At 38.4% G+C, this 25,470-nt stretch overlaps 1 protein-coding gene across 23 annotated transcripts in view; it reads left to right on the top strand.

The window, feature by feature from the left end:
• The window catches only part of tau (microtubule-associated protein tau), a 260,510-nt gene that overhangs the window by 124,438 nt on the left and 110,602 nt on the right, over positions 1-25,470 (top strand). The window lies entirely within an intron of this gene.

Consider the following 25,470-nt stretch of genomic DNA (forward strand, 5'->3'; position numbering starts at 1 on the left):
ACTGAAATACCTCAAGATATTGTGACGTAACGTTCGACATAACGTCAGCGAGAGACAATATCAAAGTAAGGAATATGTCCTCAAGTCACTGGGTGGCAGCACTTGAAATGCTGATAAAGAAACCTTGTTGATCAAGGCAATATGCCGGTCTGTGCTAAGCTTTGCGACGCCAGTGTAGTATACAAAGGTTAGCGCTACGCAGTGGATGAATATTCAAACCGAAATGGATGAAAATTGGTATTTAGTTTTCGAATTATCAGTAAAGGTCCACGTTTTCATATAGCCCCCAATTTTCTGTATTTGGAAGGTTTCGGCCTCAATATGCCACCGAAATGGCTGAAAATTTTTACTTAGTCTTCTTAGAGGTATAAAACTATTTACCTGAAATTTTTTGGTATAGGGCTTTCATAGAACGGTACAGAAGTTGTTATTACTCCTAGAATGTTTGTATTTAAAATGGGATATATCGATCAACGTTTTGGTATAGCTCCCAAAAAACGGCACCTCCTGATTTTCGGTATTTCGGAAGGTTGTGACCGCAATATCCAACTGAAATGTCTAAAGTTTGGCATTTAGTCTTCGTTAGAGTTATAAAACTACTCCAGTGACATTTGTCGGTATAGGTCCACACATTCATATACAGTGGCGGCCAGCTAATTAGGGACAATAAATTCAGTTTAATAGATTACTCGATTTCATTTAAAAATGTGTAGATTTTGATGAAATAAATTTTGCATATAAGATATAGATATAAGCACTATCGAGTGATGTCAAAACTTTCGGAGATTCTCCATATGTGGGGGAAGTACAGCCCACTTTTCTAAAAATGGTCCATTTTAGCCTGGCCAGCTAATTAGGGACATTATTAGTAAAATCAACTTTAATGTTAATTGATGCACATTTTTATACAAGAATAGCTCGTATTAGTTACTTTATAGTGTATTCAACTGATTTCATGCTTTACCCCCGCCGAAAGTCCTTTAGGGGGCCGAAGTATTACTATAATCCCTAATAATGTGCTTTAGGCCTTCTTTTCCGTTAATGCACCAAAAATATGCATATTTTTGGCACTTTATAACAAAAACTATAGTTTTAGTAACCCCCGACACCATTCCGAACCATACACTTTAATTACCGTTCCATACTTGGTGTACAATTATCATTGAATTACTTATTGACCAGCTTGGATGAGTTATTAGGGTGAAAATCATATTTGAAGGAAGTGTAATGAGGGATTTTTAAGTCAACAAAATGTGGTAATCTGGTCATCAGCATGCTGACATAATATGTTAAAAACATTTTGAATTTATTTCAACAACTGGAGCTTTTCGGCATGGAATACATTTTGTGTGTACCATTTTAAAACTATTCAAATAATACCAACTGTTTGTTTATACGCATCGGATAATTTTTGCAGCAATTTAAACTTATTTTCCCTAAAAAGTGAGTAGTACCGATTGATTTCGATGTGAAAATGTACGTTGTTCCATACAAAAGCTAACACAAGGATCCCTAGGGCTGCCATCAATGTTGTGTGTTTTACAGCCTTTTTAAAAATTGTGTATGTAAATAATCCCTAATCTAAATTTTGCTCAATTTTATAGGTAGCGGAAAAATATTTTTTTTTACATTACGTCGGCATACTAATGACCAGATTACCACATTTTGTTGACTTAAAAATGCCTCATAACTAATCCTACAAATAGGATTTTTACCTTAATGACTCAACCAAATTGGTGAATAAGTAATTTAAGGATAAATGTACACGGCAATTGAAGTGTATGGTTCGGAATGATGACTGGGGTTACTAAAAATATAATTTTTGTTATAAAGAGCCAAATAAATATGCATATTTTTGAGCATTAACCGAAAATAATGTCTAAAGCGTATTATTAGGGATTATAGTAATATTAAGGCCCCTTAAAGGACTTGCGGTGGGGATAAAGCATGAAATCAGTTGAATACACTGTAAACTAACTAATACGAGCTATTCTTGTATAAAAATGTGCATCAATTAACATTAAAGTTGATTTTAATACTAATGTCCCTAATTAGCTGGCCAGGCTAAAATGGACCATTTGTAGAAAAGTGGGCTGTACTTCCCCCACATATGGAGAATCTCCGTACGTTTTGACATCACTCGATATTGCTTATATGTATATCTTATATGCAAAATTTATTTCATCAAAATCTACACATTTTAAATGTAATCGAGTATTCTAATAAACTGAATTTATTGTCCCTAATTAGCTGGCCGCCACTGTATATAGCCTGCATAAAACGGTATCTCCCGATTTTCGGGATTTTTAAGGTTGTGGACTCAATATCCCACCGAAATGGCTGAAATTTGGTATTTAGTCATCGTTGGGGGTATACAACTTTTAACCTGAAATTTGTCGTCTTCATATAGCCCCCATAGAAGGGTACCATTGATTTTCGGTATTTTGAAGGTTGTGGTTTTAATATCCCAACGAAATGGCTGAAATTAGGTTTTTATCTTCGTTGGTGGTGTAAAATTTTCCATCAGAAATTTGTAGTTATAGGCCCACATATTCATATAACCCCCATAGAATGGCTTCTCCCGAATTTCGGAATTTTCAAAGTTTTAGCCTCATTATTCAATCGGACATTCGCTAGAGGTAAGAAACCTTATAACAGGTACAAAGTTTGCAAAAAATCAGGCAGTATAGGTCCATGTTTTGGTATAGCCTCCATATCATGGCACCATCCGATTTAAAATGTCCCAAAGATTTTAGTGACAGTTTTCTACCGAATTGGTTGTTAAATAGAATGTTGTGTTTCCAGAAGATAGAACACCAATATATCCAGGTCTTAGTCTAGGTCCCATGAACCGGTATTGCCCAATTTTATGTATTTCGAGCTTTTTTTGCCAAATTTTCGAACCAAGATTGTTGTAATTTTGCTTTGTGTGTTGTTGGAGGATACACCATTTCAATTCGGAGAATTGAAAACCTTTATTAGGATTTTGCTGCAGTTTCGTTTTGAAGTGGATGTAATTTGATATTTTGAATTATCTATGGGTGGAAAACCTCCACACAGAAAATTATCAATATAAAGCTGTTGTTCTTGTAGCAGCATAGAAACCTACGTCGAAGCATAGATTTGATGCTGGGTTGGCAGCCGCTGGCCGAAACAAACACCGCTGCCATGGTATTGATCAATATAAAGTAATTATCATCAGTTGATATTCTGTTCCTCCAAAGAATAAGCCTTAACATAGAGGATCAGCTTAGTACTTTCATAAACTAAAGAAACCAAATTGTTTCTGTTTACTTCAATACATTTCGTGGTCGAAAATATAAAAGTTCGGCCCGGCCGGACTTAAATCGCTTTTATTTGTTACAGTTCTTAAAAGTAGATCATTATCACTACTGTTAGCGGGGGTCAATGGCAATTCCACAGATGACACCAGTGGGAGTGAAAATAGGGGCCATGATAAGTCCTAGGCCAGGCTGGATTGACTTTTAATATTTTAATTATCACCATTTATGCTAAAGAAGGTATATGGTAAATAACAAAAATGTTTTGCAATCGATGAATCCGAGTTCCACCCTTTCAGAATTCGCGAACTGTTAACATATTCTACAAAGTATGACTACAGTTCTTTAAAATGAAGTGTTTTAGAAGGCATCCCATAATGTCGACCATTAAAATTAATTTTCATGGAAGCTGTGTTGGCATCAATGTAGAAAAATGGGTAAAAATGGGTTGAAGCCAACAAGTTTTTTTATGTTCCCATGCGATTTCTGGCTTAACCTTACATTTTATAGACCTATTCCCAAAGAATGAATCACAGAATACTCCATGGGCAATAAGATAGCAGTGTATGATTTTTCGATATATCCACTGCATCCACCTAAAATTGACGCTGACATTTTGAAGCCGGAATTTCGGGGTTTTTTTAATTTTTTTAATAATCCGGACGCGCAAGAAGATAATATTCCAAACTCATAACTCGATTATAGATCTAGTGATTTTACGTCGTTTGGTGCATATCTCATGAGTGTGGTCCTTACAGCATCCTAGTAATTGGAGTCGAAAGGCCAACATTTCATGCGTGAATTTTCTTACAAAACACATTTTTTGCGTGTAAAATTTACAACTGTCATTCAATTTCCTTTGAAACCCGCGTGAATTTAGTTTTTTTACGCGACGGTTGTAATGAAGCCTTCCGCGTTCGAATTCATCTACTAAAACCGCGGATATAGATACCTTAAAAATCGGAAAATCAGCAAAAATATATTTTGACAAATCCGCGTACTAAACCGCGATTTTCTTAAAAATGTTTTACATAAATGGAATCCTTTACTCGCGCTTATAATATTTGCGAAAACACGTGTCATAAAAAAAAACCAGAGATACGCGAGTAATATGGGTATTTCGACAAAAATTGAATGTGTAGGCACATCCGCGGTTTTTGAATAATCTATTTGAAATAGGTGTATATTGACGTATTTTTGATGGGCGCTGATGAAACCGGATACGCATCAAAATCGTATGCTAATTGCGCGACTTTTACCAACTTTAAGGTTTTTTTGCAGTGCATGAAGCAACTGGCGGCACACAATGGCCGCTGAGTGAAACATCGAAATATGCATAAATATTGAAAGAGATTGATTCGCTTTATCCAACATCGGATGCGCATCAACCGACTTTAACTAATTCGCGAATTACAGGCTTTTTAATTTTCATATCTTTTAAATGATAGTAATTTCAATATTACTCTTAATTTCCTATCCTTATAAGTTATCACAGTAAGCAGTTAAGCTTTCACGATGGTAAACCATATATTTTGATAAAGTTTTAGCAGAATACTTTAATTTATGTATTACATTTTAGGGATTTTAGTTGGATAACTCTCAAATATTTTTTTCTAATTTTTCGAAACAAACCACAAAATTTGTAACAATATTTTCCAACAATGAGTTGTTTCTCTTTTGTTGTTGTTATAATATGCAGATTTGAAACCAGATTTTTTTCCTTTAACTCTAAACCAAAAATCGTAGATGTGCTCGCGAACATTTTTTTTAATTTTTTTCAAACGGAATTGCAAACGAATTTTGTTATTTGCCATATACACTCTTATTCATCTGATTAAAGGAACTATATGGAACTATCTAGTTCACTTCGCCGTTCCAATGGCCCACATTTTTTTCTATGAACAAACTGCGTAGACTTAATATCGCACGTTACATTTTATGCTATTACTCATACGTTTTGGAACTAGTACAAGGAACTAGGAACTAGATTACCCAACTCTAATTAGAACCAACCGGATTGAATTTATAAATACGGTTTTATCTAACGGTAAAAGAGGAATTGTTAGTTATATTTTTGTGAACATGTAGAGTATATAGTAGCCGCAATTTTTAATAACTAACATGTTTTACATATACGATATAACGGCACTTTTTACTCGCTTTCTGAAAATGTATGCATATTTTAGACCTTTTTACATGGCTCACCAGAATAGAACCATGCTAAAAAATTACGCAAATCGATTGTTAGTTGCGCTAAACTTTCATAAAAACCAAATATAATTCAAAATAAATACCGAAAGTGTCCATTGCCAACAAACATTAGACTGAAAAAGTGTATTAGGGTCCTAGAAGATGATGAAAATCGGTGTTTAGAGCTTTAATAAATACACTTATGTAGAAATCGGCAGAAAAAATTTACAAACTCAACAGTTTCAAAACTACAACAAAATTACAAAGAAATCATATTTGATAGGTTTATAAGTCTAAAACAGAGGGAACATTGTAAAGATATTTCTGCTATTCCCATTCAAAAGTTAATATTTTATTTATTCAAAATAGTCTGGATTAATATCTTCCAATATTTGTTGGCAATGGACACTCTTGGTCTTTATTTTGAACCCTCAGCATTTATGCTAACGAAGGTATATCACAAATATTGTCAATTATTTCATGTTCAATTTCAAAAAAAGGTTAATTTTTTCGCGCAACATTAAAGATTTTTGGTACATAAGTTAAGAAGCAATTCCCCAGTACGAATCTGCTCGCGAGCCAATTTTTGGTTGTTGCGCACAAAAGTTATGGCGATTTTATTTCGGCTTAAAAAAATATTATAAAAACGCTAATTATTTTAATGAGCACAATTGTTACTAAAAAGTTCTCTCGAAGTGACTTCAGCGAGTAGATTGCATAATACAAGTAAAAAGTTACTCAGAATTCGCGGCTTGTACATAAAATGGATAAATTATTGAATATTAGAGTTGGGTAATCTAGTTCCTAGTTCCTTGTACTAGTTCCAAAACGTATGAGTAACATCGTGAAATATAAAGGGTGATAGTAAGTATACGCATTATGTTCAAAGAAAAAACGTGGGCCATTGGAACTGCAAAGTGAACTAAATAGTTCCATATAGTTCCTTTGGCACAACTCTATTTAATATAAGTCAACATTTTTCAAAATAAAGGTCAATTTACCGGTCATAAAATTACATAAAAACAAGTAAAAAAGTGTCAGTCGGCTTTGCCGACAGATATATACCCTCAGCCAAAGTGAAGCGAAACTTTTACCTCCGGACAGATAGAATGTATTTCAGGTCTCTTCAGAATTTGGCCCTTTTTGAGAAGAAATATGGACTTACCCCTGAAAAAACTTTTACCGTCGTAATGGTGGTAGCGTATGCAAATAGCTTCAACAAAAATCCAAGTGATTCGATAGCAGGTCTTAAAGTGAACTTATCCGAAATTTTGTGTGAGAGGTACCAGAAGGAGTAGACAAATTTAGTCCATATTCGAACCTGATCTATATCTGGTAGATACATTAGGATGTGCAAAGTATGGATTACATCGGTCACTCCCTTCAAGAGTTATCGTGCGCAAAATTTTTCCGAACATTTCTGACGTTCTGTAGGGGAGGTACCTGAATGAGTGGACCGATATAGCCCATCTTCGAATTTAAACTATGTTTTGGTAAAATATTACGAAGGCCAAATTTTGGACCGAATCGACAGATCCGTTCGAGAGTTATCTTGCGCTCCTACCACTACACAAGGTGTCGTAGGGGCTTTTTGCAACTTTCCGGCCATTTTCTCGGGAAGTATGGACTTGCCCCTGATGAAACTTGTACCTTCGTATAGGGAACAGTGAATACAAGATGTTACAACAAAAACCAAGGCGATTCGAGAGCAGGTCCTAAACTGAACTTTTCCGAAATTTTGTGTGGGAGGTACTCGAAGGAGTTTAGCGATTGAGTCCATATTGGAACCTCATCTAAGTCTGGTAGAAATTTCATAATGTGCAAAGGATGGACCAAATCGGTTACTCCCTTCAAGAGTTATCGTACGCACAATTTTTCCGAACATTTTCGAACTTTTGTGGGGGAGGTACCGGAAGGAGTGGACCGATATAATCCGTCTTTGAACTTGTACTAAGTTTGGACAAAATATTACGAAAGCCAAATTTTGGACCGAATCGGCAGATCCGTTCGAAAGTTATCTTGCGCTCCAACCACTACACACGGTGTCATAGGGTTTTTTGTAACTCTCAGGCTATTTTCTCAGGAAGTATGGACTTGCCCCTAATAAAACTTACAGCGTCGTATAGAGGACAGCGAATACAACTTGCGTAAACAAAAATCAAAGCGATTCGAGACCAGGTCCTAAACTGAACTTTTCCGAAATTTTGTGTGGGATGTACCCGAAGGAGTGGACCGATTGAGTCCATATTGGAACCTCATCTAAGTTTGGTAGAAATTACACGATGTGCAAAGTATGGACCAAATCGGTTATTCCCTACAAGAGTAGTCGCGCGCACAAGTTTTGCGACAATTTTTGAACATTTGTGGGGGAGGTACCTGAAGGAGTGGACCCATATGGCCCATCTTCGAACTTAAATCGAATCTGGACAAAATATTTCGATACCCAAAATTTGAACCGAATCGATTGATCCGTTCGAGAGTTATCGTGCGCACCAGCCAGCCAGACAGACAGACAGACGGACAGACAGACAGACAGACGGACGGACATTGCTAGATCTACTCAAAATTGTCTGAAACGGATATCGTACAAACATACTTGGGGTCTAAAACCATTATTTCGATGAGGCACATTTTTCGTCGTATCAAAGTGTAAATACCCTCTTTAGCCTAAAGGCTGAGGGTATAAAAATTTGTTTTGGATCAAATTAAAAAAAGACAAAAATCATACAGACTGGTATTATAGTTTCGATGCTACAACCAAAATAAGCACATATTTTGGTAAAAAAAATATTTCTTGTTTGAAACAATATTTTTTCATATGCGTTACGTAGTAGAAAATATTGGAAAAATCTATAGGAATACTTCCTTCATTTTGCTTAAATCTCCCAATAAAATAAACTGATTTTGCCTTATTGACATTCATATTAAAACTTTCCCATTGGGGAAGATAATTGGGTTGCTGAGGATATATCTCAAAGCTTCTGAAATGGAAATAGAGGTCAAATAACCCATTTTAATTTATATCCATTTTAAACTATGGGTAAATCGCGAAAATATCAAAATCAGCAAGACCATATATTTTAAGTTGTATATATTTTTCGAAATTTAATTTGGAGGCTAAGATGTAGCATCGGCTGCATCCAAGTGTTCAAAAAGCTATATAGTGCATACAATTTTTGTCCGCTTCGGATTTCAGTGTCCACCATGAAAATTCGGAACGTAAGAAACTAAAATGTGCAATGGAGTACGAGGTAATTGAATGGCAATTGCAAATATTGGACCCTAAAAATATGATTTTTAGAAAAATGTTCGCACAAAATATTTGCATTAGGATGCAGATTTCTATGAAGCCGTGCAGACTACATTCACAATATATGTATCAAATAACTCAGAAACGCAGTCCTACAAACCTATAAATGATTTTTTTGAAAAACATGTTTGCAGAACGCAACCAGAAGAAAATGCCAAAAGTAATACATTAGATGATCCTTATTTAGATAGCTTCTACTTTTACATTGACAGGAAAATCGAGAAAAGTGTGGCTTACTCACAAATCGAGAGAAAACAAAAGACAAGTTGGCTTCAACCCCTTTTTACCCATGTTTTAACATAAATAACGCAACAGCTTCCACGCAAATTATCATTTAAGGCCAATATTTTTTGCCACGTCCCAAAATATTTAATTTGTTTAATATACAGTCACAATTCGCGTTTTATAAAAAGGTAAACCTTGGCTTCAGCTATGTTAAATTTTCAAAAATATTGGTGATATACACTTTCATACAGGCAAAATGTGCCTCATCGAAATAATGATTTTAGACCTCAAGTATGTTTGGACGAAATCCGTTTCAGAGTCATTTTAGCAATGTTCAGAAAAACTGTGCGCACGATAACTCTTGAAGGTAGTAACCGAATTGGAAATACTGCTCACATCGTAAAATTTCTATCAGACATAGATGAGGTTTTAGTATGGACTCTATCAATCCACTCCTTCGGGTACCTCCCACACAAAATTTTGGAAAAGTTCAGTTTTAGACCAGTTCTCTCGCTTTGATTTTTGTTGTAACAAATTGTGTTCGCAGCCCTCTTTAGGACGGTACAAGATTTATCAGGGGCAAGTCCATACTTCCTGAGAATATAGACCAAAAGTTTTTTTAAAAAAACCCTATGTGTAAAGTTTAAAGCGCACGATAACACTCGATTTGGTTCAAAATTTGGCCATCGTAATACTTTGTCCGATTTAGTGTTAGTTCGAAGATGAGCTATATCGGTCCACTCCTTCAGGTACCTCCCCCACAAAAGTTCGAAAATGTTCGGAAAAATTTTGCGCACGATTACTCTCGAGGGCAGTAACCGATTTGGTCCATAATTTGCACATCGTAATATTTCTACAAGACATAATTAAAGTTTGAATATGGAATACATACATATGTCAACTCCTACGACTACCTTCCCAAACAAAATTTCGAAGAAATGCAATTTAAGGCCTGTTCTCGAATCGCTTTGATCTTCATTGTAACAACTTGTATTCGTTGCGCCCATTACGATGGTGCAAGATTCTTCAGGGGCAAATCCATACTTCCCTAGAAAAAAGCCCGAAAACTGTAAAAGCCCCTATGGCACCATGTGTAATGGTTGGAGCTCACGATAACTCTCGAACGGATCAGCCGATTTGTTCCAACATTTGGCATTTGTAATACTTTGCCCAAACTTAGTTTAAGTTATTCCAATACCTCCCCCAAAAGTTAAAACGACTGCCATAGTAATTTAACGCGTTATATCCGTTGAACGCATCAACAGTCCAAACTTTGGATCTCCTAATATTTTGTCCAAATGTAGTTTTACTTCAGAAATGGTCCATGTCAGTATCCCCTTTAGGGTATCTCCCACACAAAAGTTCAAAATTTTTGTTTATGTGCCTTTTAGAATCTGTTCGGAAATTCTTTGAAAAATTAAACCCATGCTACTCTTTGTGGTCCAGCGATATTATGTGTTTCGTGGGCAAGTCCGTGCTTCCTGACATAGTGGTCCAAAAGCTCTAATTTATACGGTGACCAATTGAAATGACTGGTGGGCACAATATCTATCGAAAGAAATTTCTCCCAAAATAAAATTTCTCCCACATTTGAGCTACAAACCAAATACATTTATTTGTTGGTAAGTTCAAACTCTCAAAAAGGGTCACAAAATCTGCGTAGCCGGTATAAGATTAGATATTGTCAATAGATGAAAGTTTCAATTCACATAGTCTGAGGGTATATCTCTGTCGGCAAAGTCGACTGACACTTTCTTACTTTTTACTAATAACTGTTTTTTTTTTGTTTTTTCTTTGCAGGTAAAATGATGTATACAAATCGGTAAGAAATGGCTTTAGAAACTGCAAATGATATTGAACTTTTATATAAGTATACTACTAGAATTATAAATATTACATACATATACACACATATTTATCTTCATTGTATGTCATAACAACGAAGGTTTACAACATTTTAGCTAAAAATCCTTAACCTTAGAGAAATGCATAAAAAATATACATAAATATCAATGACAAAGCAATAAACCAATGGTAATTTTATTTAAACAAATGAACGTGAATATTAAAAAAATCAGTTATAAAAATTTGTATCTTCACGCATGTACGTACGTACCTATTTGTACTCAGCGACTATACAAATTTAATAGTCAGTTGCATGGTCACATAACCTATTGCATGTTGTCTACCATTTAATGTTAGCAATTAGTCGAAGAATCCAGGGAAATACCTACTATTTGTCCCAGACACCCAAAGACTCACGCACAGACAATAGAGAACAAGGAAGACTTAAGGAAGGCAATGACTTTGATAACGACGATGGACTCCTTTGCGTAGTTTGTCTTTGAAAGTAATAAGAAACAATTAGAAATCGAAACGAAGCTATAAAGAAAACAAAACCTAGTAACTTATTTGAGAAACCTAACACGGTGTGCCTTAACCAAATTTAAATGGAAGCTGCTTACACCTGGGAAGATGAGAAATATCAAGAAACAAAAAAAATCGCCGGAGGGATTTTCAAATAAATCGCGATTTAAGTTCACATTTTTAGAGGTCTTTTAGGTTTTCACGATTTTGCTTGGAAACCGCGAGTCCTATGTAAATGGGCCTAAAGACAATGTTGTAGCTGTGAAAATTCTCCACAAGATTGCCCCTTATGACATTTTCGTAAGTTTTACCGTTTTTATACCCTACACCACTATGTGGTAAGGGGTATTATGTGTTAGTGCATTTGTATGTAACATACAAAAGGAAGCGAGATAGACCCATAGTTCCTTCTAGGGATATACATAGAATCACTTTCTGAGTCGATTTATGCATGTCCGTCCGTCCGTCCGTCCGTTCGCAACATACAGGTCGCATTTGTTGACCGATTTAGCTGAAAATTGGGGAATGCCATTTTTTTAGCCGTCGGAAGATCAAGTTCGAAGATGGGATATATCGGTCCACGTTTTGGTATAGCCCCCATATAACGGTACCCCACGATTTACGGTATTTTGACGTTTTCAGCTACATTTTCAAACCGATTTGGCTATAATTTGACATTTAGGGTTCTTATGTGTCAATAAACATATATAACAAAACTTGTGGACATAGGTCCACGTTTTGGTATAGCCCCCATATAACGGTACCCCCCGATTTGCGGTATTTTGACGTTTTTAGCTACATTTTCAGACCGATTTAGCTATAATTTGACATTTAGGGTTCTTAAGTATCAATAAACTTATATAACAAAAGTTGTGCACATAGGTCCACGTTTTGGTATAGCCCCCATATAACGGTACCCCCCAATTTACCGTATTTTGACGTTTTTAGCTACATTTTCAGACCGATATAGCTATAATTTGACATTTAGGGTTCTTAAGTGTCAATAAACTTATATAACAAAAGTTGTGGACATAGGTCCACGTTTTGGTACAGCCCCCATATAACGGTACACTCCGATTTGCGGTATTTTGACGTTTTTAGCTACATTTTCAGACCGATATAGCTATAATTTGCCATTTAGGGTTCTTAAATGTCAATAAACTTATATAACAAAAGTTGTGGACATAGGTCCACGTTTCGGTATAGCCCCCATATAACGGTACCCCCCGATTTACGGTATTTTGACAGTTTTAGCTACATTTTCAGACCGATTTAGCTATATTTTGACACTTAGGGTTCTTAAGTGTCAATAAACTTATATAACAAAACTTGTGGACATAGGTCCACGTTTTGGTATAGCCCCCATATAACGGTACCCCCGATTTGCGGTGTTTTGATGTTTGTAGCTACATTTTCAGACGGATGTAGCTATAATTTGACATTTAAAGTTCTTAAATGTCAATAAACTTATATGACAAAACTTGTGGACATAGGTCCACGTTTTGGTATAGCCCCCATATAACGGTTCATTTAAGTTCATATTTTCGTATAGCCCAGATACCTCCGAACTAGCTGTTAATGTCATTTGAAGTTCCCACGTTATGTACCGATTTTCGATATTTTGAAGATTCTAGCTAAATTTTTTAACCGAATTAGGAGTTATTTGACATTAAAAGCTCTCATCAAAAACTATGTTGACAGGCCCATGTTTTATTATAACCCCTATATAACAGTACCTCCCAATTTCTAGCCCACCAAAAATTGTCAACATACATAGTTAGATATAGGCACCATAAAAAAGGGCCTCCCGAATGAAGCATAAATGTACATAAACATTATCTTACATTTTAACGTACCCACTTAAAGTTGGGGACAGGAATGAAAAGTAATTATTCCATTTTAGTTCAGAATATTTTATGGTGGAGGGTATGAAAAGTTCGGCCCGGCCGAACTTAATGCTTTTTTACTTGTTTGAGATATAGAAGTTCAAATTGAGTCAATGCACTGACTGTATCGCCTCTTTGGGCCCATTTACATAGGACTCGCGGTTTCCAAGCAAAATCGTGAAAACCTAAAGAACCCCTAAATATATGAACTTAAATCGCGATTTATTTGAAAATCCCTTCGCCGATTTTTTTTTGTTTCTTGATATTTCTCATGTATGAGCATTGTAGTTTCAGAGTTTGCAAAAATTTCCCAGGTGTAAGCGCCTTCCATTTAAAATTAGTTAAGGCGCACCGTGCTAAATGAGAAACAGAAAAAAATTTGTCATGACATTCGACAATAGAGATGAACTGATTTAATGTGAAACAAACAATTTTATCAATGCTAATATTATTCATTGGGTTTGTTGATGAGAAAGAAAAGCTAGGGAAGGGTTGCTAAGAGGTAAAAGTGGAATATAAAAGAGAGGAGTACGTATTTCGAAGAACATTCCAGAAGGGACAAGGGTTGGCTTTCTTTTAGCAAAGATTTTTTTATGGATTCAAAACCTAGCTTAATGATATTAGGCCTCTTATTTGTATTGGACGGCATATCGAACATAGTGAATACTCCTTGCGTAAATATGGCAAATATTTCTCTGAACCGTTTAAGCTCCTCTAAGGTGTGTATGCTAAAGGAACATCTGTTGTTCACAAGAATTTATTTTTTGCGAATATATAAAATCTTCCACTTTTAATGCAGACTTCTTATAGATATTAACCAGGAAATATGGCAAATATTCTACTGCGGTTTTACCACGGTCAAAAATGTAAAATTGTTTTGCCGGAGTTTACAACCCACAAACTTCTTTATACAAGGAGGAAACTCCGAAGTTCATAAGAACTTATTTTTCAAAATATATAAAAACGTCAATTTTTTCATATCCTTTAATCATTATCCTTTAACCAGTTTCTCTTTCCTTCCATCAAATACATGGCATACCTTCCTCCATCGTACACTGAACTTTTGAAATCAGGACAGTTTAACCTATATTTTGGGCCAACATAATAAATCAAAACAAATTAATAGAAAAAAATAACCTACCAAACTGACTGACTGACTACTGCCATAGCTAGCAATAGCATGCCGTGAATATTTTGTTAACCCTGCACATGGCGTATAAAACGCAAACGCCTAAATGAAATCAAAACATGAGAAACCCACCAAAAAGGGTGATGAACAGTTTTATTTGTTGTTGTTGTTATTGTTAAAATACATGGCCCATTTTTGCAATCTAAACAAATTCATTCCTCTGATAGACGATAACAACAATGCCAAGAGTTTTTCACTTTACGTTTATTTCGTCATTTCGAAGAAAACAAAAAACACACGAAAAAATTCACATTGAACTGCGCAAGGACACTGCTATGTATGCAGGCAGGCAAATTGGCGGAATGGTTGGCTGACTAACTACTGGATGTGCTTCAAAAACAAAATCCAAAGCTTCATCAATGTATTGAAGACTAAGGAAGAATGTTGTTTTGGTATTTTGCTACCTCTCCCTCCGAATTTGTTTGGGTGCTTTATGTAGTTAAATGGTCGGTGTTGCCGTTTTTTGGCAGTTTTTCCCAAGCAGAAGAAAAAAATACTCTGAAAATGTGTTTCGAATTTTACTGAGGGGTTTAAACCATCGTCGAAAAATATGGCCCAGAATTCAAACTCTGGTATTCATAGTGTTAAACATTGCCCAATGAGAATCCGTATAATAAATTCAATAATATCAGTGTAGAACAAACAAAATACGCTAAATCGAGAGGTACCGTCATGTGGGTTGTATACTAAAACATGGATCTATTTTGATAGTTTCCTGCGTGGATGTTTAGAGAGAATCCGAAATACAGAGTAACACCCACTTCAGTATGTACAAAATACTGAAAATCGGGTATGTGGGGCTACATTACATCGTCGGCCTAGACCTCTAGAGAAGACTATACACATGGTGTCGCTGGCTGCGACGTGAGTTTCTCCTGGGAGGGATAGCGAATTTAACTACTCCAGACTGAACCACGAACCCATGGGCAAAATAAAACACCTTCATAAATTTATATGCTGTGTATATGGGTAGTGGTAGGCACAGTTGTAACGAGCGTTTATTTCTAACAAAAAAAATATAATTACAAACTAATAAAAAATTAAATAGAGCCACACAACTTACCGCAGTCTTTATCCCTCACGAACTAAATTTATTAAAAAAGGGCGACAATAATAAACCACAAAATTCTACTGCATTGCAAATTTCTAATGGTTTTGTTCCAACAAAAACCGGTTTGAGTGACAATCAATGCAGTAGAATATGAGAAGAAAAGGACTGCGGTAAACAAAAAACATAACAAAGGCTCAACTGATCAGAACGACTCAAAACTAAATAAATCAAAACATAGAAAAACACACATGCAAACATATGGATGGCTGTGTCAGTGACGTCACACCGTCACCCATATGATGCTGTACTGAGATCAAATAAAATGTAAACAACATAATAAATATGAGCGGCAGCGACATCCCCGCCCCCGTGAATCGACCCGATTCACTATTCAACATCTAAGACGGCAAGTTTTGAGACGGGGCGCTTCAAGACTCCAGTCGATATGACAATGTCAGCTTGTCGGACTACACCATCTTTGCCTAGGTACACCTCTTGCACTCGACCTCTTCTCCATTCACGACGAGAGACATCAGGATCACAAATTAAAACCAAGTCACCTGGGAATACGGGCTTTGTGTACTGGCACCATTTAGCTCTTCTCGTCAGTGTGGGCAAATATTCGGCGATCCACCTTTTCCAAAAGTGGTCACGAAGCTGTCGTGAGATACGCCACTGTTTCTTCAACACAGCTGGTTTGTCGAGAATTGTTCCGACTGGAGTTTCTGGCATATTTGGATGGCCCAACAAAAAATGATTCGGAGTTAATGGTTCTTCTTCATCGGGACCAACAGGCAGATGGGTTAAAGGGCGTGAATTGACTATATTTTCCGCTTCAATGAGAAAACTATGTAACGTGTGCTCTCTGGGGGCGACTTCCTTCAACGTTACACGCAATACCTTTTTGACACATTGAACCATCCGTTCCCAAATGCCTCCTTCTGATGGATTATATGGGCAATTGAACTGCCAGTCAATGCCCTTTGTAGACAACTCATACTTCACTCGGACCACATCGAAAACTTCTTCAAATCTCTTGGCTTCTTGGTCTGCTCCAACAAAATTCTTGCCATTGTTACTCCGTATTCTTATGGGGGTTCCTCTGCGATTTATAAAATTGCGTATAGCTAAAATGCAGGCATCGGTTGACAGATCAAAGGCAATCTCCAAATGTATGGCTCTTATCGTCAAACATGTAAATAGAGCCACCCATCGTTTTTCATGACGTCGACCAATGGTGATGGTAATTGGGCCAAAATAATCTAACCCGGTATAGACAAATGGACGGACATTTGGAGTTAATCTTTCGCTAGGCAGGGAACCCATAAATGGCGGCGTTGGAGAGACACTGCGTAACTTGCAGACATTACATTTGGAGATACAGCTTTTTAATAGTTTTCGAAGTCGAGGAATCCAATAACGTCTTCTTATGGCGGCAATAGTGGCTTCAAAATTTTGGTGTTTCATAAGTTTATGCTCATGGACAACAATAAGTTCGGCTAGGCGATGCTTTGGCGAAATTATAATGGGGCGTCTGGTTTCAATAGGCAAATAACTGGCAGCATCAATACGTCCATATACTCGCATCAAATTATTCTCATCAATATAGGGCGACAGACTATACAACTCGCTGCTTTTCGGAATGGAACCACCAGACTTTAAAATGTCTAATTCGAAGGCGAAACTTTCGCGTTGAGATAGGCGGCAAAGAACAGTTTTGGCATCCTTCAATTCGGCGACTGTTAGACAAGTTTCTCCGTCTCCAATTTTCTTCTTCAAATATCGTTCGACAAATCTCAGGACATAACCCATTGTACGTTTTATCCTGAGAAAAGACGAGAAACGATTAAAATCAATAACAACATTTGTACTGACCGTTAAAACAAATTTCGAACGAAGCTCTTCTTCAGGCGGCTCATCATTGGAGGTTGAAATCATTTCGGGCCAATCATCATCCGGCTGATGCAAAAATTGTGGACCTTGGTACCAGCGAGAATTAAAAGAGAAATCCATATTTCTTTTCGCTCTTGTTGTTTCATCGGCAACATTTAAATTAGTGGGCAACCATTTCCAATCAGTAGGACGTATGGAATCCAAAATCTCTGTGATTCTATGGGCGACAAACGGCTTATATCTTCTGTTGTCAGAACTTATCCAATTGATGACAGTTGAAGAATCACTCCAGCAAATTCGTCGGGAAACCTTGACCGAATGTTCCTTCTCGATGGTGCACAGCAAACGAGTTCCCAATACGGCAGCTTGAAGTTCAAGTCTGGGAATGGTCATTGATTTCAACGGAGCACATTTGGTTTTTGAGGTAATAAACGAGACTTCAATCTCACCATCTGACTTTATAGACCTCCAATACGACACGGCACCAAATGCGTCTTCGCTGGCATCGACGAAAATGTGCAACTCGACTGTTTCAGGCAATCCAATTCTAAAGTGTATCTAGGAACACTCACTTGGGCCACATTCTTCAACTCATCACGCCAATTATTCCATATGTCAAACAGTTCATTTGGGATATCTTCGTCCCACCGAATATCATATCCCCAGACTTCTCTCAATAACAATTTAGCAGTTACCATGAAGTGACTTAATAAGCCCAAGGGATCGTATACCGACATGACAACACTCAATAATTCTCTCTTAGTCGGACACCTCTCTCCACTGATGATGTCTGTTCTCACTCGATGAAATTTCAACTCAAACTTAAATGCGTCGTCACCGGGATTCCAATACATGCCTAGAATCTTTTCTGTGGAAAACTGAACATCGGCTAAATCATCACAGAAGTTGAAATTTCTTCCTAAATTACCCTCCAGAGCCACTACAACCTCTTTTGAATTCGATGTGAAATTGCGCAACTCGAAACCAGCTGATTTGTGTATTTTACGCACTTGCATCGATATATCTATGGCTTTCTCTGATGTTTCGAAGCTGTCAACAAAATCATCAACATAATGGTTGTCGATAATCGCCTTCACTGCTCTGGGGTAACGATCACGAAATTCTAGGGCATTGGTCTCTTTCACATACTGGGCAATACAAGGCGAGCAAGCGGCTCCAAACGTCATTACAGTCATCTCATAAACATCTGGGGAGCAACATTCATTTGTACGCCAAAGAAATCTTTGAGAACACCTATCTTCTGGGGCAATAACAATTTGGTGAAACATCTCTTTGATATCTGCACAAACAGCAACTTTCCCCATTCGAAAATTAAACAAGACGGCAGGCAGTGGTCTATATTGTTGAGGACCCTTCAATAATTTTGAATTTAGAGAAACTCCTTCGACTTTGGCGGCAGCATCAAACACGAGGCGAAGTTTCCCAGGCTTCAGGGGATTCAACACACCAAAATGTGGCAGATACCAAGTTCTCGGGCTACAAATAGATATTTCGGATGATGTTAACTTTCGTACATAATCTTTGTTGACATAATCTTGAATGAATCTTTTGTAGTCGGCACCAAACTCAAGATTCTTCTTCATTTTCCGCTCAATACCAACAAGTCGATAAAAGGCCATGGAATAGCTATCCGGCAGGACTACATTTTCATCACGCCATAGTAGTCTGGATTGAAATCTTCCGGCAACCTTTATCGTAGAATCCTTGAGCAACTGTCTAGCACGAACATCATCCTTACCCTCTATTGTCGGCAGGGCCTTCACACCAAAATTTTCCGTTTCGAAGTAACTTGACACCAAATCATATAAATTTTGCTCTGGCTGAGCTGTCAGCAAACATGTGTGGGATGTAGGCTGTCTTCCACACACCTGACCAAAAACTACCCATCCTAGGGGTGTATTTGCTGCATAAGGTCCACCTTCTTCTAATGGCACAACTTCATCTGGCAACCCCAAATGACAATGATCAAGGCCGATGAACATCTTAGGCGTCACGTTGCTGTATGGCTTCACTGGCACCTCATAATGCTTATTTGACTTCATGGTGAAACTTTGAGTGGGCAATTTCAAATTTGGAACACCATACACATTTTTCAAAGCATACTCCTCTTCTTAGATGTGCCACTCACATGAAGATCAACCACCATTGCACTTTCTTGAGACGACTTACCACCATACCAGCTTAAATTCAACTTGCTTTGACGGCCACTAAGTCCAAGTTGCCTCACCAAGGAACTGTCTATCATTGTCACCGACGAATCTTCATCCAACAAGGCAAACGTTTCAACAACACAGTTCGAACCATAAAGCTTCACAGGCACCACACGGAACAACAAGTTTGAATTTTCACAAATACTGGAAACACAACTCAATACAGGTTCGGCATCTGAATCACCTCGAGTAGCAACACAATTTAAATTTGAATTATTCTCACCAACTTCTTTTGATTTATCATGCAGCAATTTGTTATGTTTTCTTTGGCAACCATTCACCTGACATTCTTTTCTACGGCGGCAATTTCTAGTAGAATGTCCACTACCAAGGCAAGAAAAGCATAACCTTAACCTTTTCACTTCATTCCATCTATTCGGCACTGACATGGAATGAAATTTCTTGCAATCAAACAAATTGTGTTGTCCTCGGCATAATCGGCACTCTTCTTCTTTATCTCGATCATCGGATGCATACAGAACCACTTTTTTCTTGGTTTCACCTGTTGGACGACTTGTTGTTGTAAGCTGGACACTTCGGATCAAATTGGCAAGACCTTTCAACCAATTGTTAAAATCCAAAACTGTAGGCCACGATTCCAAATTCGATGAATACTGAGCCCATTCCAACCTCTTACTCATGGGCAACTTTTGAATCAACTCATCCATTAGTGTAGGGTTTGATAAATGTTGATGGCCATTTGCTGTTTCCAAAAAGGCGGCAAGATTCTGAACTTTTATTGCAAATGGCACCAACTTCTCCACCGCATTTTCATTAATATATGGAATTTCCCTCACCTGCTTCAACTGCCCTCGTATCAGCAATTCAGGTCGGCCATATTGGAATTTCAGTTGCTCCATCACTGTGTTCACATTATCGGGATGTATGAGCAACGACTTTACACACTCCCTAGCATCACCCTTTAATGCTTTCTGCAATCTCACACAATTCTCAAAATTATTGTACTGGTACGCTGTCGTCGAATGTTCAAATGCCGTTGAAAACATTGGCCAATCTTCAGGGACACCGCTAAAATTCGGCAAGTCATACAACTTTTTTGGCAATGGCGGCATCAAAAAGTTGTTATAATATGGCGGCTGTTGAACTGCATTAAACGGTTGCGCCAAGGGCGACTGAGATGCAGGCAGAGAAGTTGGCAGCGACGGTTGGGCAACGGACGACGGAGCAGGTTGCAGAGGCGGCGGCTGACTATGGCGGAATACAGTAGGCTGATCATTGGTTACGTAAGATTGTGGTGTGACACTCGGGCGATTCGTGTCTAATTCAGATTGGGCACTACTGGAACCACCACTATACTCACTCAAAATGTTACCAGTAACCATTTGTGTTGAACTTGATGTTGATGCAGCTTTCAGTGCGCGCTGAGAATTCGCCAGTTGTAGCTGTTGTTGTTGCCCACTTGTTTCTTGAAACAGCAATTCTTTTTCCAAACAGCAAACAATTTTCCGACGGGCAACACAAAATTCCAAACACGGCAATGAAACATAAATTCACAGCAATTTCTCCAATAAAATTTTTTCAAAAATTTTCAGCAAATCCAAATAAAATTTGTCCACAAAAAAACTGTCCAACAATTTCGCCAATATTCACAACAGATTGCGAAATAAAGTTTGTCGCTGGCTGCGACGTGAGTTTCTCCTGGGAGGGATAGCGAATTTAACTACTCCAGACTGAACCACGAACCCATGGGCAAAATAAAACACCTTCATAAATTTATATGCTGTGTATATGGGTAGTGGTAGGCACAGTTGTAACGAGCGTTTATTTCTAACAAAAAAAATATAATTACAAACTAATAAAAAATTAAATAGAGCCACACAACTTACCGCAGTCTTTATCCCTCACGAACTAAATTTATTAAAAAAGGGCGACAATAATAAACCACAAAATTCTACTGCATTGCAAATTTCTAACGGTTTTGTTCCAACAAAAACCTGTTTGAGTGACAATCAATGCAGTAGAATATGAGAAGAAAAGGACTGCGGTAAACAAAAAACATAACAAAGGCTCAACTGATCAGAACGACTCAAAACTAAATAAATCAAAACATAGAAAAACACACATGCAAACATATGGATGGCTGTGTCAGTGACGTCACACCGTCACCCATATGATGCTGTACTGAGATCAAATAAAATGTAAACAACATAATAAATATGAGCGGCAGCGACACATGGCACCAGGTTTTCGAATATGAAGTGTCAAATCCCTTTTAAACAAATTATTTTTGTTGTAATTTCCCCCAACAAAATAAAGAAGGTTTAGATATAACATAACCAAAATGTTACGATACCACTACCTTGGTAATTGTGTCATGACTATATGAAAATAATCCATTTCGGTTCAATCCTTCAAAATACCGGAAATCAGGCGATTCCGTTCTATGGGAACAATTTCAAACCCGTTCAAAACGCGATCCCGTGCCGACAATTCTCTGTGGTAATGTTTAATACCCCCAAGGAAGACTAAATGCCAAGTTTTTGTTACTAAAACCTTGAGAAAATACCTAACATCGATGGTCTTTGCCTCCTCCTCATCTTCACATAGCCTGCAGTTATCAAGATGGCGTTCATCCCACCAACATGTTCTGGATCTTACATAGCAGAGTTCCATGATGACCCCTATATCGTAATCAAGATGTTAGCCACTCTGGACTTGAGAATTAGTGGTAGTTAATCACTGATCTGCAACAGTGTTTTATTATATGTTTGTAAGTTCGTTTCCTACTTAATCTTGCTCTGGGTATATCTCCAGTTTTAGGAATGTGACTGTTTCGATGGGATGTAACCACAGATCGTACGGGTCTGTGCCGCATGCTGTCATCGATCCTTGCCCTATAGAATTTAGACGGCTGCACCATCCATCTCCGAGGACCACATTCACACGATAGTTTGTAACGTGGTTTTGTCGTAGGCTGGGGTAGACTTAGTCGTATCCAGGGTCGCCATAAGGGCCCACTAAACCTTGCGGAATAATAAGACGAGTAATCTCCCTTTCCTGGGGGTTAAATCGGATATTTATTGATGTAAAACTAATTTATAATCTACTGATGTTTAAATACGATAAGAAGGATAATTGGCTGGGGGATCGGCAAATTGGATTCAGTAAGTGATTTGATGATGATCGGGAACTCGGTGATTCGCCGTTCGGTAGTAGGCGATCTGAAGATAATCGGGAACTCGGTGATTCACTGTTCGGTTGTAGGCGATTTGAAGATAATCGGGAACTCGATGATTCGTTGTTCTGTAGTAGGTGATTTGAAGATAATCGGGAACTCGGTGATTCGTGTTGTAGATGTTCGGCCACTCGGGGTTCATATGTGTTCGGCCACTCGATGTTCGTATGTGTTCGGCCACTCGGTGATTCGTGTTGTAGATGTTCGGCCACTCGGGGTTCGTATGTGTTCGGCCACTCGGTGATTCGGTGTTCAGGGTTCGGCCATTCGGTGAGTCGTGTAGTAGATGTGCGGCCACTCGGAGTTCATATGTGTTCGGGCACTCGGTGATTCGGTGTTAGGAGTTCGACCATTCGGTGTTCGTATGTGTTCGGCCACTCGGTGATTCCGTGTTCGCGGTTCGACCATTCGGTGATTCGTGTTGTAGCTGTTCGGCCACTCGGTGTTCGTATGGATGCTCGGACCCTCGACCCTCGTGTTGTAGGGGTTCGGCCACTCGGTGATTCAGCACTCGGTTCGGTTGTTCGGGTCGCGGTTAGTTAGTATTAGTTCTAAATTAACCACTACAGTATACTACGAGTACTGACTAGTGGAACAACACCTGAAGGTGGAGTGGAACAACACCCGTAGGTGGAGTGGAACAACACCCGAAGCTCGAGTGGAACAACATCCGAAGGTGGAGTGAATGAATTAGCCAGCGCATAAAGGGGGTAGCTCTCAACAATACTTCCCAACACTCTGTATACTCCCTGCAGTATCACGCCACCCCTTTCCCCAACAAACCGAAATATATGTGTGTGCAGTTGCACAAAGCGATTGAGAATTACACCGCAGTCGTAATCCTGTCGCTCACCTCCAATCGCACTGTAACACACACCTCACAAAGTAATGTATGTGTATTGGTTGAGTGGCTGTGACGCTGTTGGGTAGTGGGGGCCTTGTTGTTGGTTGGCTAATTGTGATGTTGTTGGGTGGTGGGGCGTTGCTGTTGTAGGTATTATGTACGTAATCATATTGTCACGTTACAAGTTGTTTATGGCATTTGCGACTGTATTCTTGTGAAAGCTATTTAAAACTGCTTTACAGGCTCTCTTTATAGATCATGAAGATCCATCCTGACATGCCATATGGCGATTAGCATGGCTCTCATGGTAACAACCATTTAAGTACTATAACGAACGCATGCTATTGTGCTGCTGTACTAGAAGAATGCGGAGACATCATTTAGATGGTGCAATGAAGACATGAGGAGACACCCTACCCTGTTGCAGTTCTAAGAGCAACATTCTGACATGTTTGAATATTTGTACCAAACTAGCGCCGCATATAGACCGACCGATCGCGTTTTATGTGGTCAACAAGATTTCTTTATCTGAACCCCAAGTTCAGCCGGCTAGTGAGTTGAGGAACTCGTTCATACATTTCAGCCTATCGCAGATAGAATTTTGATCGACCATAACATTCAACTCTTTTTCTCATCTCTGCCGTCCATGTGGTGAACAAAGTGGCCGTAAATTTAGTGGTGAATATTTGCATATTCCTCGCGTAGAAAAAAGTGGTAAGATCAGTCAAATAGAAGTTCAGCTTTTCACAAATGACATCAGGGAAAGTACCTGACGTCAAGATCACACAATCATACGCATACGTTACGATCTCAATGCCGTCTGGGTGGGGGAATACAGGAAAGGTAGAGGTTAAACATATCCGAAGATTTCACCCCACCTTGGGAAACTCCCTGTTTCACCCTTGGGGTCTTGGACTTCTTGTTCCAGAACTCCACGTATAACTGGCGTTCACACACATAAATAATTATCCAAACGTTTCAAACTTGGCCGGAGGGTTGTCGGCTCGATGTCCTCAAACGGCATGGAGTTATAGAAAGTAACAAAGGCTTTTGTCGCGCTGTGCTACTTACTGAACCCATGCTGATAAACTGATGATGATAGGGAGGACTAAAACCTTAAAAACTTAAGCCTTACCATGGAGATTCCATCAAACTCCAACGTTTTGTGTGATTTAGCGTTCCTGATGGCATTCGCAAGAAAATCATTTGAAAATTGTGGTGATTTATCCTCGGCAGGAAGAGGTCTAATGCCGGGTAGTACTCCTCTCTTCGCCCTGTCGCTCCCAGAGTGCTCGATAAACTGTCCATTGAAATAACTTGTGCACCTCTTCGGAACAGTCAGCGTAACACCGCTAAACGTAACAGAGATTCTATCTTCCTTTATTCCAGGGTTCGAGAGCGACCTTATCGCTGCCAACAATTCACTTATTCCTGCTCCATTAGTGCAACTAATCGGATGATTTAGCCACTTGTTCCGCCTATGCTCACCGACCAATCTGTTAACTTGAAGTGTCAGCTCCCTGACTTTGCTAATCCCGTCGCCTCTACTGGGAAGTTTGGTCTCAATTCGGGTATTCAACCAGGTATATGGTCGCCCTTTCTGCTACCCGAACATCAGAAGAGTTGGGCAGATCTCTGAAGCGGTGATTGGTGAACTCTCTGAAACTCGGACAATTAACTTTCCCATGATTTATGAAAGTGCGACGTTAAGAGGGGATGAAATCGGTCGGTCTGCTGATGGAGACAATTATGGGGAGATGGTCTGACCCAAGAGAAACGACGGGTTGCCAGGTCAGACGAGGTAGCA

This window comes from Musca autumnalis, unplaced genomic scaffold (assembly GCF_047663935.1).
Source record: "Musca autumnalis isolate F117 unplaced genomic scaffold, ASM4766393v1 scaffold_1, whole genome shotgun sequence".
NCBI classification, from domain to species: Eukaryota; Metazoa; Arthropoda; class Insecta; order Diptera; family Muscidae; genus Musca; species Musca autumnalis.